A 15,729-nucleotide genomic window follows, 5' to 3' on the forward strand; every position below is an offset into this window, starting at 1 on the left:
TCACCATATTTTGACAGCTATAATTTTTCCATATTTTGGCCGACAGTCATGTGACGGCTTGTTTTTTGCGGAACAAGTTGACGTTTTTTATTGGTACCATTTTCGGGCACGTCATATTTTTTTATCGCTTTCTATTTCGATTTTTGGGAGGCAGAATAAACAAAAACCAGCAATTACGGAATGGCTTTGTATGGGAGTTTTTTTATGCCGTTCCGCGTGTGGTAAAATTGATAAGGCAGCTTTATTCTTCGGGTCAGTACATTTACAGCGATACTGCATTTATATCGTTTTTTTATGTTTTGGCGCTTTTACACAACAACTATTTTCTAGAAAAAAAATATTTTTTTGTATCGCTTTATTCTGAGAGCTATAACTTTTTTATTTTTCGGATGATGGCGTTGTGTGGCAGCTTGTTTTTTGCAGGACAAGATGACGTTTTCAGAGGTACCATTTTTATTTACATTTTTTGTTTGGCGGTATGGTGATAAAGCATTGTTTTTTGCTTCATTTTTGATTTTTTTTTTTTTTTACAGTGTTCACTAAAGGGGTTAACTAGTGGGACAGTTTTATAGGTCAGGTCGTTCTGGACGAGCAGATACCAAATGTGTACTTTTATTGGTTTATTTTTCTTTCATAATAAATAAATATTATGGGTTCAATATATTTTTATTTTTTGGGGATTCATTTTTTTTTATATATTTTTACAATTTTTTCTTTTCAGTTTCCTACACTTTTTTTTTTTCTTTTACATTATGTCCTACTATGGGACTTTCACTTTTTGCAGCCTGATAGGCAGCATGGCATAGAGAGCAGCAGCTCCCTATGCCATGCAGCCTGTCAGCGCTGCACACAGGGAGACATTACTTTGGTCGTGCACTGCGCATGCCCAAAGTAACGTCCTGCCTCCTGGTGACCCGGATGTTGCCGTGACGACATCAGATCATCATGACAACATTCAGAAGCCGCCGCAGACATCGCTGGACGCCGGCAGGAGAGGTGAGTATAGCAATCACCTCCCGCCTTGCTATGTACGGGACAGCTCCATGCACATAGCACCGGGTGTCATCTGTGACTATCAGCTGACACCCGGCGGCGATCGCCCCGCACCTCTTGTGTGCGGGCGCAATTGCATTATGCGTAATAGTACATAGCTGGTCCATAAGTCCCAGGGCACAGCTACGTACTATTTCTGACCTGGTTGGAAAAGGGTTAAAGGGGGATGTCATTAGAGTAGTTCATTAATATCAGAGCAGTGGAGGGCCGTGCGCTGAATATAGGGGCTGAGCTGCAGATCTTGGCATCAGTCAGTACCCAGTGTATGGCGCAGTAGTGTCCCGACTCTGCTAACATCTCGCCGCAGCCGGAGGGAGATCAGTGGGGCTGAAGTGTTGGACAGATCTCAGCCAATCCAAGTGATAGGTTATCAATATTATATGTCAAGGCAAACTCTTAAAAATAGTAGTAATCTATACTGATTCATTTATTTCCCAGTGTTGCCACTCCAATGGTCCCCGAAAGTCACTGCTTATTTCCTGTAGGGATGGTAAGCTGTCTATGTACATATGACCACTGCAGCCAATCACCGTCCTTAGATGCCATACATATCAGCATGAGCTTTGAGGCCAGTGATTGGCTGCAGCCTTCACATATGCACGGATGGAACCATAGGAGACGCAATACATTACCATAAATTAAAATACTAGAAAACCCCTATGAAGTTGAGGCCTTGCATGTGGTATGATGTCAGCACAAGCTCACGAGGGGCACAGTCTATGGGCTCTTGCAGACAACTGGGTGCAATCTGACAAAACATCGGACTGCACTTGGACCAATTTTATGCTATGGGGCCGTGCACTGTGAACAGGTCCATTTTTTTTCCTAAGCCCGAGGACAAAAAAAAAAAAAAACGCTGCATGCCAGAGTTTGATCCGATATCGGATTGCACTCAACTCTGCAAGACAATAAGACTGTGGAAACCATAGGACTGCACTCGGATTTCATAGGAGTGCAGTTCGATTTCTACAGAATGACACAATGGAAAAGATAGAGAATTTTTATTCTCTATCTTCCTCACATCCAAGAAAATCGGATCACAAAGAAGAACAAAAAAAAAAAAAGGGAAAGACAGTGAATTTATACCCAGAGAGTCCTTACATGACGGCCTGTACACATATACAGCTGTATGCCCCAAACACAAAAGAGAGCATTGAGGGCCTGACAAAGCCGCTTTCTCCACTACTGTAGACTTGTCATAAACCCTACGTTAACCCATGATGAGAAAGAAAAACAGATCCGCACACACACAGCCCCTCCAGACTTGATTGCAATCCCACAGTCTTGCGGGCGCGCTCAGTTTTATGTGCATTTTTTCCCCATAGACTTGAATTAGATGGGTTAATGCAGCAGAAACGCACTAAAAGTGCATGTAATCAGCACAGAACTGCATTAATAAAGTTTTGTCAAAGGCTATGTGCCCACGATGCAGAAATGCTCCGGATTTTTTCCTGAGCGTTTCTGCATCTCCCTGGCAGAAAAAACGCATGCGGATTGTACATGCGGATGTGAGGCGTTCTTCACATGCATTTCCGCATGCGGGTTGACAAGCGCTTTCCAAGCGATTTTACCATCACTTAGAAAGTGCTTGACAACTTGGTCACACTATATAAATCCATGCAAACGGCATAGATTTATATAGTGTGACTGAAAGAATGGTAAAAAATAAAAAAAGAAATATATACTTACCTTCTGATCGCCCCTTGTGCGCTCGTCTTGGCTTGTTGGCAGCTCGCGGTGGACTGAAGGACCTGCCGACGTCAGCGGTCACGTAACCCGTCACATGACTAAATGACGTCACAGCAGGTCCTTTAGTCCACCGCGATCTGCCAGCAAGCCAAGACGAGCGCACCGGGGGCCATCAGAAGGTAAGTATAACATTTATTTTTTATTTTATTCTTTTTTTACAGGTTCTATGGTACCCGGGTCTGGAGGAGAGTCTCCTGTCCTCCACACCCGGGTACCATCCGCACATTGAAACGTTTGGATTCTGCATGTACAGATGCAGTGATGCGTAATCCATGCGTTCTAATGCAAGTCAATGGCGGCGAAAACGCAGCGCTTCCGCAAAATAATTGGTAGTGCTGCGCTTTTTCCGCAATAATAATCCACAGCGGAAATTTACGCAGCATGTGCACAGCACATGCGGATTATCATTGGGGAACATGGCAGACCTTCTACCAAGCATTTTTTAAGCGTTTCTGCAGCGGAATTGTCACTGCGGAGATGCTTAAAAAATGCATCGTGGGCACACAGCCTAAGCCAAATACCAGGAACTATCAAAAACAAAGCAGCTTTATTTAAAACATTCATTAAATTACCATTGTCCACAATTAATGGGATGACGCTTCACACCAATACTATACCAAACTACATCAAAGTAAAACGATAATTTGATTAGAAACCATTATAACAAGAATAAATTAAAAAAAAAATCAAAATGCTGTATAGGGAAGGCAGAACTAAACAATTATGGAAAAGTTTAGTAAAATATATGAAAGAAATAACCCAGAAATACGGGTATCAGGAGTCTCATCCCTGCCTTCCACATATACCTTCAATCATAAGGATTTTATTAAATATAGCATGTGTCAAAATAATCTTCAAAATGATGAAAATAGACAATGCTTAGGGTAAATGCAGGTCCTAAAGAATCAGTATTTAAATAAAGTGACTCAGTGCTAATAAAGTGCCCAGTGAACAACAACGAAAAAAAAAAATTCAATGAGCCTCACAATGGTGAGCGTTCATCAGTGGTACAGACTGCTGCCACCACTTAACAAAAATGTCTTTTTTGTTCACTAGGCACTTTATTAGCACTGAGTCACTTTCTCACTCTGCATTATTGGTGCCGTCCCCAAATGCTAAACACACTCCGCTGATGAATTCTCCATGAGGAGAAAAAAAAAAACGCGTCGGGAGGGATTTTTTGTGGGATATGTTGGAAGGTACACTTGGGTACTGCCCTTGTTGGGGTGGGAGCTAACACTAGGGGCAAGACAGGGCAGCATTAGTCCTCAAGTAAAGGTCAACTGAAATGGACAGAAAAACCCGGACAATGTCTTCATGCAAAAATGGGTGAGATCCACACATTTTCTTTCTATATTGCACAATAGCACTTTAGAATTTTGATTTATGTTATTTAACAGTCAGGACTGGACGTATTTATCAAGAGACTGTACTCTGTGAACATCTGTAGTGAGTCTATTTGTGTCCTGAGGTTAAAAGGACTAAATGTCAGTAGCAGATATATCAATAAAACTTTATATCCTATATAAGTAAAAGTTATGTTTTAAGAGATACCTCTCGGATGATCAGAAAATGACCTATTATTTAAGTCTGGCTTTTGTGTTGCTGTTTCTTTTTTTTTTTTTAATTATAGGAAATAGTTTTTCTCTTATATGCAGTAAATCCGTATAAAAAAAAATAAAAGAGAAGTATTGCAATTTTCACACTGGCCACTGGGGCTTTTTTTTAGATTCTAACTTCTTTTTGATTCAGGAAATTCACATGTACGTTAGCAGCAATAGTCAAACCCTGACCCTATCTTTTGTACTGAAGCATCTAATGAGCGTGTGCAAAGGACACTGGGAAGGGAAGAGGTGAGCTGTGACATCACCTATTGTGATTGGTGTATCCTGTGTTATCAGCTGTGTATACAGGTGTTACCTGTCATTGTAATCCTGCCTCTGATGATAAGACGCCTGCTGAAAACTATTTCTGAAAGGACAGGAAATACGAATCTAAAAAAGTCCCAGTGGAAATTGCAAGATAACCAATTTTGTTTAATAAAAATTGTGATATAAAAAAAATACAAGTAGCACAAAACCTGAAACCTGCTTCTACATCTTTTGTGATGATCGCTTCCCGTTAAAATATGCCTATAAATCGTGACATATGCTCATCCAAAGACCGGAGACGCCACAATTTATAGCCAAGTTACACGTTTCTAGGCCCCATATCCTCTCTTAAAAGCAATTTATTTATTTTTTTAATGTTTCATCTATGTATCTCTGTGCTTCCAATGTAGACACAAACCCAGAACACTGATTGTACTATTCTACAGAAATGTGCAATAAGTCTGCAGGATGTAATACTCTTATGTTACAATAGAGCCGGTGGAAACCGAATAGTTTTATTCTAGAGACATCAAAGAATAAGTTACTGGAAAACCATTACTACTCGACAGCGCTGATGGCACATTATCACGTAGACAGGATGGAAGGTGAATCTTCAAAAGGAAGCGATAATTGCAGCTTTACATGGCCAGACGCTGAGGAAAGGAGGAAAGCGTTCAGGGTATGTGCAACAGTGACCGATCCGATCCTTCCATGTACAGCACAGAAGTGTTCACCTTAAAGCAGTATTTCAGTTATAATAAAAGTCACCTATCCATAGGATAGATGACTGGTGAACTGGTAAGGGTCTACCGCTGGGACCCCTAGGGGTATCATGTCTCCCCCTCACATGGAGGATATGCACTACCTCTCTATACAAAGTCATGGAACTTAAAGAGATGGCTAAGTGTTGTATACGGCTGTTTCCATCAGTCCTGTAGACTTCGACCACAGCTTTACTTGAATGGGAGACGTGGGATATTTATGGAGGGGTCCAGGATATCAGGGCCCCCTAGCAATGCTAGGAACGAGGCTCCAAAACGTCTGTTGGAATGCATCAGTGGTAGTGTATGCACACCACCGCTCCAATCATTGTCTATGGGACTGCCAGAAAAAATCCACTAGATAGGGAATAAACCTTTAAAGGGGTTGTCCACTACTAGGACAACCCCTTCTTGATCTAAATGTTTGGCCCCGATAAAATAAAGTTTATACTCACCTCCCATGCAGTCGCCGTTCCAGCAGTGTCGGCACTGGCGGTCTCGGGGCTCTCGTGCTGTTGTTGTGATACGTGACCCCGGCGCCCAATCAGAGCTGGCGTCACTGTCTGCACTTTTGTACAAATTGAACATGAAGAGGAAGTGAGAGATCGGCTGCAGCCCGGGCTTCCTCTTCCTCTCAGAAAACGCAGCACAGGAGCCCGAGGACCGCGAGTGCCAACACTGCGGGAACTGCACCAGCACAGGAGGGGAGTATAACCTTTTTTATTTTATCAGGGCCAAGCATGGGGTAATGGGGTATGAGAAGGGGTTGTCCAAATAGTGGACAACTTCTTTAAGAAGAGAGGTTAAAAGGCACAGGTCATACATAGGAATCACTTACCTTGCAATCCTCCAGTAAGAAAAGGAAGGAATTCAAGCTTTTATTTGGACTGAAAAAGACAAAAATAACAAACCAGTCATAATGTGCACAGAATATATAGCATATATAATATACACGTTCTCCAGTGAGCAGCGACTACCCTTCATTGATTACCAGGTACAGCGACATACATTTTGCAGGAGTATCTGGAATGACAGATCATTTGCACACGGATTTGCAGATGGTAAATCTGCAGCATATTACAGAATGCACATACCCTAAGATAAAGGGTTATTTCGAATAATTAAAACCGATCGCCATTACAAAGCATAGGGACTCCCACCAATCCGCAGACAATGGCTCTGAAATGCTCCGTCAAAATGTATTCTCTATGGAACTGCTAAAATGCCACACCAAGGACAATGATGGGCATCAATATAGTTTGCAGTGTGGCTGCCATTGCCCATTAAATAGCTTTTAGTTTTCAGTTTTTGCTGATTAGTTATGTAAAATTAAATGGGTTTTGCGGACAAAAGAAAAATCAGCAAGCAAAACCGCTTCGAAGGCAAATCTGCGGAGAAAACAGCAGCCGGCAGGGAAACGGGAAGCATCGGAAGAACTGGAGAGCCGGGAGATACATCAGAAGAGTCAGAGGCCTTTTTATTCTAAAACGTTTTATGTTGTTTTAAGAATCTTTTATGGCTGTTAAACCCCCCTTGAGCTGAATTCACACGTAGATTTGTTGTTAACAGTCTGATTTATTCGGTGATTGCAGAAATCAAATTTTAGCAACAAGTCTGCCACTATGCTGGGCCTGTATGTGAAAAAACAAACATGTGAAAAACGGACACAATGGTGTCTAAGCGTAAGTGCACAATCTATTTGTTGAGTTTTTGGAGTGAAAACTCCAAGTTTATGAAAAGAGTTGGAGTTTCTGCCCTATGAACTCTACAAAAAAACTCAGTGTGAACATACTCTAAGGATATATGCACATGGCGTCTTTTAGACACAGACGCACCCACATTTGTGCTTTTTCCGTCGTCTTCTTGGACACCTTTCGGATGTTATTTTTGATGCCGGCGTTATGTTTATACATTAAATAAAAATAAATTATGGACCGGTCCTTATATACAAGAATGGACAAGTCACCTTCTTTCAGCTGCAAAAAATACAGAACATTACTGAGTGCCATTTTAGGTATAATTTTTCAAGCTTTTTTTTTCCTTAAGGCATGTTCACACATTCAGTATTTGGTCAGTATTTTACATCAGTATTTGGAAGCCAAAACCAGGAGTGGGTGATAAATACATTAGTGATGACGTGTTTCTATTATACTTTCCCTCTCATTGTTCCTCTCCTGGTTTTGGCTTACACATACTGATGTAAAATACTGACCAAATACTGAACGTGACTTGAAAAACACTAGGTGGAAATAAAAACATTTCACTTTTCAGAGGATCCTAATGGAATCTGCTCCAAACTAGCCAAGGTTGCAAAACCCACATAAAAAAAAAAAAAAATTCCTGAAACTTTCTGCTTAAAAACCCATTAGATTAATACACCTCAAAAAACTCCATGTGAATGTGGCCTGACCTAGAGATGCTGCAGGTTTCCAGTGTGGGGAGGGCAGCACAGGCCAAGCAGAGATTTGGACATGTCTCATCCATGTGGAGTTTTTCGACGTCGTGTCAGTTCACCTTGCGGATTTTCACTGCTGATTTCACCCCTTTTCCGTGCAGGAGGCTGAACACCATTGGTGAATTTGCTGCAGATTTCAGCTTTTACGCTGAATTTTAAATCCGCTGCAGATGTTTATTTTTGCTGTGGAGTGTGGAGGTGATTTATTAATATATCTTCCGCTATTCTGACATGGTAAAACACAGCAGGGGTCCAGGAAAGCAGAGTGACCTCCCCTAGCATCACTGCTGCCACACTGGCTGTCACCCAGCTTTCCCACAGGATGAATATACAGGGACAATAGCTGTCAGGGCATGCTGGTACCTGTGGTACCTTACACATAGCAGGTCACCGCCTGCAGCATAGAAATCATCAGCAGAACCCATAAGAAGCCCGGTCCCAGCAGTGCTGCTCCACCCGGCCACAATGTGACAACAAGAACTAGGCCTCAGTGTGAACTATCACGTCAGGCCTATGACGCATACCCACCGAATAACCAACCTCAAGTCTCCCCCACAGGGTCCAATCTCGTCTTCCCTGTGCACCCCGCCCGACACCGGCCACATACACTGCGAATGACTGATGCTGTACGGGAAACGAAGCAGGACAAAACACCAAGCGCGCAGCTGCAATGACGTCACCCGGGACGCTAAAATCTTGAGCGCGCAGCAGATACTTCCTATGTGTCTCCAAAGCAGGAGCCATTTTACTGTGGATACGACCATAGATTATAACGGGGGTTAGTCTCCGGGAAACATATCGCATTATTATTCGAGTAGGGGACATGTTTTATATCCGTTGTCCTATTGACTGTGTTTTTGCCAAATTGCTGGTGGTTACAGAATGCGAATATTCGGTGACGTCATTATTGATAGTTATGGTTTATGGTGGGCAATTCTCTCAGGGAAGCCACCAGAAAAGGGGGAGAGGTGGCCAAAATAAAATTTATTTATATATATATATATATATATATATACGAGGGTCAGTCAATGAGTAATGGCTCCTATTTTTTTTCTCCTTAAATAAGGTAGTTATGTTAAATATTCGAATTTGGCACAATTCCTCAAACCTTCTTCTCCAATCCACAGCAATTGCAACTTCCTGCACCAACAGGTGGCAGGACTGTATCCGTTTGCAAAATGTCTGACATCGATGTTCGTATTAGACAACGTTCTGTGATTGAGTTCTTGCATGCAGAAGGTGAAACGCCCATTCGAATTCATGAGAGACTGAAAAATGTGTCCGGTGATGCAACAGTGGATGTCAGTACTGTTAGATGATGGGTTCGCCGCTGTAACACAGCTGAAGGGCCAACACCGTTGGCTGACAAAATGCGGAGTGGCAAGCCAGTAACCGCAGTGACTCCAAGCAACATTCAGCGAGTCGATGACATCATTCGTGGTGACCGCCGGGTGACTGCAGGTGAATTGTGTGGCATTATCTGCCTCAGTAAAGGCAGTGTGATGAAAATTATTGGACAACTGGGATACAGAAAAGTTTGTGCACGGTGGGTCCCAAGAATGCTTTTTACCATGCTGGAATACATGCCCTTGTTAAACGGTGGACCAAGACTGTGGAAATGGATGGAGATTATATTGAAAAGTGACAAATTAATCGTTAATGTTGTGATTTTCAACCTATGTAATTGCATTTGAATTTCTTGCCAATTAAAAGGAGAAAAAAAATAGGAGGCATTACTTATTGACTGACCCTCGTATATTATATATATATATATATATATATATATATATATATATATATATATATATATATATATATATATATATATATATATATATATATATGCAGGGCCGGCGTCAGCACCCGGGCAAATGCCGGGGCCCTGAGCAGGCAGAGGGGCCCACTGGCGGTCGCGCACCCCGCTGGGCTATGGGCGGAGGAGAGCGGTGTCAGCGCCCGCCCTTCTCCGCCGCTTGCTCAGGGCCCCGGCAGGCGGATACTTACCTCTCCCCGTGCCTCCGCAGATCAGCTGTCTTCCTGCTCTGCACTCCCTGTGACGTCTCAGGTCAGAGGGTGCGGTGACGTCTTTACACCGCGCCCTCCCCTGAGCCGTCACAGGGAGCGCTGAGCGGGAAGACGCCGACAACGCTGGAGTTCGGACCCGAGCAGCGGGCAGCAGGCAGCGGGCAGCAGGCAGCAGGTAGCAGGTAGCAGGTGAGGAGAAGGGAGGTGAGTATTTGATTTTTTTTTTTAATGTATGGGGCAGTATAAAGAGAAGGGCGGGGGGCATCCTGCATGGGGCATTATAAAGAGAGGGGGGGACATCCTGCATGGGGCATTATAAAGAGAGGGGGGACATCCTGCATGGGGCATTATAAAGAGGAGGGGTGACAGCCTGCATGGGGCATTATAAGGTGGGGAACAGCCTGCATGGGGCATTATAAAGAGGGGGGGGGACATCCTGCATGGGGCATTATAAAGAGGAGGGGTGACATCCTGCATGGGGCATTATAAAGAGGAGGGGTGACAGCCTGCATGGGGCATTATAAGGTGGGGAAAAGCCTGCATGGGGCATTATAAAGGGGGGGGCAGCCTGTATGGGGCATTATGTGGGGGGTAACAGCCTGTATGGGGCATTATGTGCGGGGTAACAGCCTGCATGGAGCATTATAAGGGGGGGGACAGCCTGTATGGGGCATTATATGGGGACCGGTATCCTGTATGGAGCGTTATATGGGGGCCAGTATTCCGTATGGGGGCCAGTATTCCGTATGGAGCCTTATATGGGGGCCAGTATTCTGTATGGAGCCTTATATGGGGGCCAGTATTCCGTATGGGGGCCAGTATTCCGTATGGAGCCTTATATGGGGGCCAGTATTCCGTATGGAGCCTTATATGGGGGCCAGTATTCCGCATGGAGCCTTATATGGGGGTCAGTATTCCGCATGGAACCTTATATGGGGGTCAGTATTCCGCATGGAGCCTTATATGGGGGCCAGTATTCCATATGGAGCTTTATATGGGGGCCAGTATTCCGTATGGAGCCTTATATGGGGGCCAGTATTCCGTATGGAGCCTTATATGGGGGCCAGTATTCCGTATGGAGCCTTATATGGGGGCCAGTATTCCGCATGGAGACTTATATGGGGGTCAGTATTCCGCATGGAACCTTATATGGGGGTCAGTATTCCGCATGGAGCCTTATATGGGGGCCAGTATTCCGTATGGGGCCTTATATGGGGGCCAGTATTCCTTATGGGGCCTTATATGGGGGCCAATATTCCGTATGAAGCGTTATATGGGGGCCAGTATTCCGTATGGAGCCTTATATGGGGGCCACTATTCTGTGTGGAGCGATTCACCGGTTTCTGAGCTATTGTGGAATTTACAGTAGATATCACTCATGTAATGTAAGAAGTGAAATCTTTGCATTGTACTATATATATATATATTTCTCTGCGGTATCTCTGCATCATGAATCGTGGTGTGTGTTAAAGGGGCCCACTGAGACTCTTTCGCCCGGGGCCCAGAAAAACCTGGAGCCGGCCCTGTATATATATATATAGCTGGAGATTGTAGTCAAGTCACCAACTCCAAGGCTGCCTCCCTGTACAGACCCTTTAAGGCAGGGGGTCCGCAACCTTTTCTATTCCAAGGGCCACATTGTCAGTTTGACTCAATTCCAAGGCCAAAATAAAATCTAAAGCAGCATTATAGTCTGGGCCATTTATAAAGTATTGTCATTAAAGCCAGAAATGTCCGATAAATGCACGATCCATGAAAATGAGTTACCCTCTCGCCTGTTTGCATTCTAGACAGGAAGAGACCACGCTAAATGACTACCATAAGCCATAATACCACCTCTCCACACCATCTCCTTCAGGAGTGCTACACAGGAGTCGGCAGACCCCCATTCTGCTAATATTTGGGGGTTCCAGAGAGGGAACCATAGGCTCCAAGACACCAAAGTGTTTACATCCATAAAACTTTTTCAAAAGTCAACACGCAGATATCAGCTGCTGGCCTCTGATTGGCCGGCGGCTGGCATTGGAAGTGCTGTGCTGGGAGACGTCTCTGTGCAGCAATGCAGCGCTGCTGTCGGCGGCTCCTCCTGGACCTGGTCAGGAACATCAAGGGGTCTGTGCCTGCGGGCCACATAAAGCAGCCTCAGGGGCAGCGTGTTTGAGACCCCTAGCCCTACGCTGTACACCACACCACTTGAGCCCCATGTTTTTGTTTTTCCTCCCTTCTTCCTAAAGCCATAACTTTTTTATTTTTCCATCACTATAGCCATATGAGGCCTTGTTTTTTGAATATCATTCATTTTACTACATAGTGTACTGGAAAACAGGAAAAAAAATCCAAGTTCAGTGACATTGCAAAAAAAAATGAAATTCCACAATTGTTTTTTTTATTTACTATATGGTAAAACTGACATGGCAATATGATTCTCCAGGTCTATACAAATACACTGATACCAAACATGTATAGTTTATTTTTATTTTTTTTACGTGGTGAAAAAAAATATCTGAAATTTGTAAGAAAACAAAATCTTTGCTTTTGTCACCATTTTCCAAGAACCGTAACACTTACATTTTTCGGGATCTGGGGTTGGATGATGGGTTATTTTTTGCGCCATGAGCTGACATTTTTATTGATACCATTTTGGGGTTGATTACATGTCAGGATAGCCTCTTATTGCATTTTATTGCAATGTTGAGATGGTCAAAAACCCGTAATTCTGGTGTTTTTAATTTTTTTTTGTTACACCGCTTACTGATCGGATTAATTTATTTTATATTTTGATAGATCAGACATTTCTAAACACAGCGATACCAAATATGTAAATTTTTACTTTTTACTGTATTTAATAGTCCCCTTAGGGGACTTCAAGCTGCGATCGTCTGATCACTTGTTATATACATAGAAGTGCATCACAGGCTGGAGTTCACAGGAGGATCGTAATGACAGGCACGGTGGTCATCAGCAGACCCTCAGATGTCATGGAAATCCACCGGTGCCTCACGATCACGTCACGGGCGTGCCAATGGTAGCGTGAAATGACCTGCTCCCTGCAGGAGCATGTTAAATCCCGCTGTCAACTGCGGGCTGTCATGCGCCGAGAAAAGATGCGGGCTCGGAGTGCGAACCCGCATCAAAGGCAGGGACATTACATATGATGTAAATCCATATCATTTTTTGTCTAAACAAGCAATTAAAGGACTGCCAATCAGCATCCATGTGACCCGATCAGATGCCATTTAACAGGTCGGCCAGTTTAAATGCACTTTTAGTTATTCCCTAATGTGAAGATAGGGGATAACTTACTGATTCCTACAATTTCGAGAACATGGCTCTGGATCCCAGGATCCATGCTCTGCACAGCTCCGTCTTGAATGAAGCTGTGGGACTGCTGGTGAAAGCTGTCCTATAGCTAGTGAATGGAGTAGAGGCTGAGCATGTACACCTCCACTCCACTCAAGAAGGGGCTCTGTAGACCCCATTAGCTGGGTTCCAGAGTCCTTTTTTATGATTGCTGGGGTGTCCAATCAGTCAGACTTCCAGCAATCGGATACCTAGAGGATAGGGGATAATTTACTATTTTGAAACAACCAAAATAACCAGTGTAGAGGATAAACAAGAAAGTGTCATTAAAGGAATTGTCCGGTCTTGGGGTTAAAGTGACTACAGACTTGAGTCCCAAGACAGGACAACCCCTTTAAAGAAGTCTTGGACCCAGCAACATATTGTGTATTTCTTAGTACAGTTTTGGACCTGCATTCAAAGATTACTTTGCATCAACCATGTCATATAGTTTGTTGGTCTTTCCATATCACATATTCATAAGCAAAGCTATCACTGGTTCTAATTATATGAGATATTGTTAATTCCAAAAGCCAAATATTATGTATAATTCATATATCTGGGTTAACATTACTGTTACAATTAAAGTCTATACATTTCAAGTCCCTGCATGTAGTATATGATACATAGTAAAGACTGTTGCAAACTATTATTTTTGGCCTCTCCCCTTGTGTTTCAAGTATTTCCAAACTTGTCCAGCAGAGGGCAACTTATTTCCATTATTAGATGCGCACTAGCCAAGTCACCACTATATGAATCATAGAAAATAGGAGGATCCCATTCTAGATTCAGATGGGGATATAATCTGGAAAATATACTGGTTTTTACATTCTCTCTCTCCTAGGAAGACCAAACCTAGCAGACATGGGGGCAACACAGACAACGATTGCATCGCAATGCTCGGACTGGTCGGGGGCTCTCCTGACCCGAGCGTGACAGCTTGTATTTCTATACAGCTGTCATGCTCGGGTCAGGAGAGCTGACGACTAGTTCCAGCACTGCGATACGATAGTCACCCCTGTTATAAGGCCGTCTGCCTTTGCCCCTACGGGGAGTCCTGTCAGTCATGGAAAAAGGGACGGGAAGAGCCAGCAGGAATCTACCTCAGACTAGATACTAGATAATTGGGTGCTAAAATAAGTAGGTGATTATAATTTCCCTAAGATAGACTGGACGTCTCCAGTACAAACCAGGGACATCAAATGGCACAATGAAGATGCAATATTTCTATGTCATATTGATAATAATCTGCTGTCAAGACAATCCACAAATATATCTATAATCGTGCGACATGATCGCTTCTGTGGGTTCCAGCACCAGGATTTTCGGACTTGGGAAACCACAGAAATGTAATATCTACCCGAATTATGGATATATCATAGTCATATTTGGTCTAAAATGGTGACTGTATGCTTGAAAATATGGTGGTTGTATTATTCCAGTAGGAGGTTCCTTTATGAAAATATGTCAGATTAGATCTTTGTCTTGCCCCCATCTTTCCTTGCATACAATTAGCCATACTCCTCTCATCTGAGCAGGAGGAGGGGTGAAGGGTGTGAATGAGACCCTTTATAATAACTCATCCTTAAAATCTCATTGTCCAATCCAAGGAGAACAACTAGAATTGCAGATCTGTCCAAATTTCTGCGGTGACTCCTTTGCAAAGAATGGCTCATGGATCTAATTGTAAGAATTTTCTTTATTTATACCTTTTAATGGCTAACTGAAAAGATGGTAACAAATTGCAAGCTTTCTAGACTATTCAAGTCTCTTCATCTGAATAGTCTCGAAAGCTTGCAATTTGTTACCATCTTTTCAGTTAGCCATTAAAAGGTATCAACCACTGAGGGCTCTCAAATGTTAATATGTTTCTATCTACTGGCTAACATGGTACAATGGTATATATTTTTCCTTTATTTATATATTTTTGTTTTATGCTGTTTTTACCTTGTATGTATGTTTTTTTCACCTTTTGTACCCTTTTGAGCACTGTAATCTTTTTTGGTATGTGTAATACGTTTGTTCCTTGCTGCTCTAAATATACCCACAACCTCGAAGAGGGAAAGTATAGCCACCCTATGTATGCCACAGTTCAAGCAGTGTACTTTGTCTGGTGCTTGGGAAAGTTGGGTGTGTGTTTCTGCTATTATTATGTCAACCCGGGCAGGTGTCTTGCTGGCTTAACAAAACAGCAAGTGGCGGCAATAAGAAGTGTGGTGTATGAATTGGCTGTGGTGAGCACTTACCTCATTGTCAGCCTATTGCGATAGGCGAGTGGACGAATGAGTGTGAGAAGCTGAGTATCCATTTACAATCACATCCAAGTCACACTTGCACTGAGTGGGCAGTGTTTCTGACAGTCCTCTCCTTAAATATGAGCTGTTACACACCTGTCCCGGGTCCAGGCTCTGCTCTCCTTGCCCCGGTCTGCTCAAAGCTGTTGGGCTCCGCGTTGGGCTTTGCAAGTGGCCCGGCA

General features: G+C 43.2%; 1 protein-coding gene across 11 annotated transcripts in view; it reads right to left on the bottom strand.

The window, feature by feature from the left end:
- The window catches only part of DYNC1I2 (dynein cytoplasmic 1 intermediate chain 2), a 114,682-nt gene extending 106,097 nt beyond the window's left edge, over window positions 1–8,585 (bottom strand). For 9 of the 11 annotated variants that reach the window (XM_073646961.1, XM_073646957.1, XM_073646956.1 and 6 more), the window contains exons 1-2: window positions 8,418–8,585; window positions 6,273–6,321 (exon numbers count right to left, since the gene is read on the bottom strand). The gene's annotated coding sequence lies outside the window, so the exon portion shown is untranslated. Of the gene's footprint in view, window positions 1–6,272; window positions 6,322–7,226; window positions 7,324–8,417 lie in introns of those variants that run through there. The other 2 variants (XM_073646951.1, XM_073646952.1) reach the window with 2 other exon arrangements.
- Between the last annotated feature and the right edge of the window lie 7,144 nt (window positions 8,586–15,729).

This window comes from Phyllobates terribilis, unplaced genomic scaffold (assembly GCF_046119375.1).
Source record: "Phyllobates terribilis strain yellow unplaced genomic scaffold, ASM4611937v1 Scaffold_9__5_contigs__length_417890890, whole genome shotgun sequence".
Taxonomy (NCBI): domain Eukaryota; kingdom Metazoa; phylum Chordata; class Amphibia; order Anura; family Dendrobatidae; genus Phyllobates; species Phyllobates terribilis.